We start from the raw sequence: 4,291 nt of genomic DNA on the forward strand, positions 1-4,291 counted from the left end.
AAATTAATGGCGTGGGTTCTCAGCGACATCTGCGCTGGCTTGGTCATGTACGCAGAATGGAAGATGGCAGGATCACCAAGGACGTGCTGCACAGGGAGCTGGCTCCAGGCACTAGGTCTGTTGGCAGCCCAACTCTGTGTTACAAAGATGTCTGCAAACATGGCACGAAGGCTGGCAACATCAACCCCACCGTGTGGGAATACTTTGCAGGCAACCGCAGTGCCTGGAGACAGACAGTCAGGTCGTGCATCCATAGCAGTGGTAAGAGAAGGAATGACCTCTGGGGGGCGTGTAGAGATGCCATTGTGCACCTGCAGCAAGACAACCGGATGCCTTCATCTGCCCCACCTGCAATAAAAGACCGTATTGGTCTTTACAGCCCCAGTAAAAGCTGTAACTCTCCAACAATTTGACTTCCTTCCCGAAGGCGAGACTCTTCCACTGTCTCCCGAGGCAGACGGATGCCAACATCAACCCTTTGAGCATCTGAGGATGAACAGGCAAATGGACCAGTTGAGTGACATCAGGGAAAAGCAATCTTGAGGATAACAGAAGAATAAGCAAGGAGGTTACAGGCACAGCCAAGGAGAAGCAGAATATAAGAGCTGTTGGCCTGCCTGCCTGCAGACTTTTACATGGCTTCTAGGAGGCTAGCACCAAAAAGAGCAGACAAGCTCAAGCATTCTCAGGGATTCTTGTATTCTATGACAGGGTAGCAATCAGGAGGGATTCCTCTTCCTGATTTCTTATAAATTAGTTGTAGCACTTTTGCAAATGTGTCTGGCACACTTGCATGCTGCCCACCAGCAAACTAGACCTCAACCATGCCAGTCCCTTAGCTGACATCTGCTGGGTCAAACATACTAGCAGGATCAGCGTGAAAGAAACATCAACCATCATAGCCACAAATCCTATTGACAGGAGGTTCCCTTTACACAGTGTTGTTGTTTAGTCGTTTAGTCATGTCCGACTCTTCGTGACCCCATGGACCAGAGCACACCAGGCACTCCTGTCTTCCACTGCCTCCCACAGTTTGGTCAGACTCATGTTGGTAGCTTCAAGAGCACTGTCCAACCATCTCGTCCTCTTGTCCCCTTCTCCTTGTGCCCTCCATCTTTCCCAACACCAGGGTCTTTCCCAGGGAGTCTTCTCTTCTCATGAGGTGGCCAAAGTATTGGAGCCTCAGCTTCAGGATCTGTCCTTTCAGTGAGCACTCAGGGCTGATTTCCTTCAGAATGGATAGGTTTGATCTTCTTGCAGTCCACGGGACTCTCAAGAGTCTCCTCCAGCACCATAATTCAAAAGTATCAATTCTTCGGCGATCAGCCTTCTTAATGGTCCAGCTCTCACTTCCATACATCACTACTGGGAAAACCATAGCTTTAACTATACGGACCTTTGTCGGCAAGGTGATGTCTCTGCTTGTGGGTATTTCTGGCTTTGAAGCTACTACTGCTAAGGAAGCTGTTTTATGGAAGGTACCCTGTTTCTTTCCCCCCCAATATGCATAGAGTAAAACCATTTCCCCCCTTCATTATAGACCTACAACAAAATGTTTACAGTGTGACACATTCCTGCTTGGGTTGCAGACATTCTGTTCCCAGTTCCTAATTTTTCATTTCTTCCTTGCCCCACCAGCCCTCCAACACACACACCGTCAACATTTCATGCCCTTTGACCATGCTCAGTTGTCCCTGGGCATTTTGGAGGGACTGAAAAATCATTTTTGTACTTCTGTAAATGTTGGCATTCCTCCACATCTGCAGATAACTCCCTTTTGTGTGGGGTAGGGTCATTTTGACTGCATATAAGCCAGGTATGGGCAACAGGGTGCCCTCCAGATACTGCAGACTGCAACTCCCATTGGCCCTAGCCAGCATGGCCAACAGGCAAGAATCATGGGAGCTGTGGTTCCATCCCTGACAAGCAATTGCAATCAAGAGAATTGAGATTGCAATTAGGCAACAAAGGCAAAAGGGTTGTAACTCAGGATTAAGAACCCACGCTTTGCATACAAACAAACAGTCCCCAGTTCATTCTCTGGCATCCCCAGACGGGGCTGCTGGAAAATTCTGTCTGAAGCTCTGGAGAGATGTGGGGAAACCTGTGGCCCTCCAGGTGTTGCTGGTCTCCAGGTTCCATCATCCCTAATCCATGGTCACACTGGCTGGGACTGACGGGAGCTGGAGTCCACCGACATCTAGTAGCCACATGTTTGCTTCAGTGAACTTGATGGCGCAATGGTCAAACTCAGGATAATGTTTCTAGATTTTGGCATGCAGCTTGCCAAAATGCAATTCTAGGCAACTTTATTGTACTTCGCTTTGATATGTGTTCATGTGTTTTGGTACCTGCACGTTTTTGAAATAAACTAATTTATATTAAGTGTTTGCTGTTGTGAATGTTTGGCTTTTTAGTTGTCACAAAGCCTCCTTGGTGCTAAAGGAGTTGTTGAATAAGCTCAGGAGTTTCCTACGGGAATGTAGGTGCCACATTTAAAAACTATATAGCTTGATCCTGAACACTTTCATAAAGGAACTTCCACCCCATAAGTACTCTAATAACCCCCCCCCAATAGCACAAGTCGAACACAAAGACAAGATCTTATCACTTTCCCTTTTATAGCAGACGGCATACCTCCCCAAAATAACTTACTGTGGGGATTGCAGCTAAGATAAGAGGAAACAGGCAAGCCAGCAGGTGGTGTCATTGTCTAAACTTTTTTTTAAAATAAAAACCACCAAGGTTTTGACCCCCATGTGCACTACAACAGTGTCAAAAGCTAGTAACCTAGCTTACTCAGGGTTACTGCATGGTAGGTAAAGGTAAAGCACCCCTAGACAGTTAAGTCCAGTCAAAGGAGACTATGGGATGTGGCACTCATTCGCTTTCAGGCCAAGGGAGCCAGCATTTGTCCACAGACAGCTTTCCGAGTCATGTGGCCAGCATGACTAAACCGCTTCTGGCACAACGGAACACCGTGACGGAAGCCAGAGTGCATGGAAACACCGTTTAGCTTCCTGCTGCAGCAGTACCTATTTATCTACTTGCACTGGTATGCTTTCAAACTGCTAGGTTGTCAGGAGCTGGGACACAGCAATGGGAGATCCCAGGGATTTGAACTGCCAACCTTCTGATCGGCAAGCCCAAGAGAGGCTCAATGGTTTAGACCATAGCGCCACCAGCATTTCTGCTGCCTGGAGGGGCACTCTTCCACAATGAAAGGTGGAATAATGTTTTCCACAAGCATTTAAAGGTTGAACTAGAAGGCAGGTCCTGAATGTCTGTTTGAAGAGCATACTATTCCACAGCACTGGGCCAATCTAACGCTCTGTTTTACATTGATGTCAAATGAGCCTCGCCAACCCAAGGGCCAACCAACAACACTCCTGCCAGTGATCTTGGTGACTGAGCTGGGATATAAGGGTTTAGGCACTCCCTAAGTTACCCTGGACCTAAGTTGTCCCTGACCATCAGAATCTTGGTGGTCACATTCTGCACTAGCAGGAGTTTCTGACCAAGGATCAAATGGACACCTTAAAAGCAATATTAATAATAGTGTCTTGTTCAGATAATCATATTCAATAAAATACAATCTGAAAATAATCATATTTGCCCCTGGAAGGTAGGCAGTCCGCTATTAATATTTTCAGGTCAGAGGTGGGGGCTGAGGCTGGTTTGGAACTTCAGCCAAAAAAACCTCCATACGCTTCATCTATCTTCTCCTCCTTGTACAGTTGCTTGTAAAATCTTTGAAAACACCATCTGATTTCCTCAGGTTTCTCCACGTTTTTTCCGTTTACTACCAAGGTATTGATGACATTTGCCTTTTGTCTTTTCTTCAATTGCCAAGCTAGTAATTTTCCACATTTATTAGCCGATTCAAATGTTCTTTGCTTCATCATTTTCACTTTCCATTCGATGTCCTGATTCATTATATTAGCATATTGGGATTGCAAGTATTTAATTTCTTTTTGGATTTTGACACATCTGGGATGTCCTCTTAATTCTTTTTCCTTTTCTTTGATTGATTTCAACAATCTCTCCATCTCTGCATTTTGTTGTCTCTTCTTTTTTGCTTTTTCACTAATGAGAAATCCTCTCATTACAGCTTTACTTGCATCCCAAGCAATTCTTTTCTCCACTTCGGAGCTCCAATTTATCTGAAAATATTCTTTCATCTTTTTCGCCGCTCTTTCCACTAGCTTGGTGTCTCTCATCAAAGCGTCATCCATTCTCCATCTAAAAGAGTCCTTGGAAATCATTTTTAAATTTAACTGTACAGGGTTAT

This window comes from Lacerta agilis, chromosome 9, assembly GCF_009819535.1.
Source record: "Lacerta agilis isolate rLacAgi1 chromosome 9, rLacAgi1.pri, whole genome shotgun sequence".
In the NCBI taxonomy this organism is placed as follows: Eukaryota; Metazoa; Chordata; class Lepidosauria; order Squamata; family Lacertidae; genus Lacerta; species Lacerta agilis.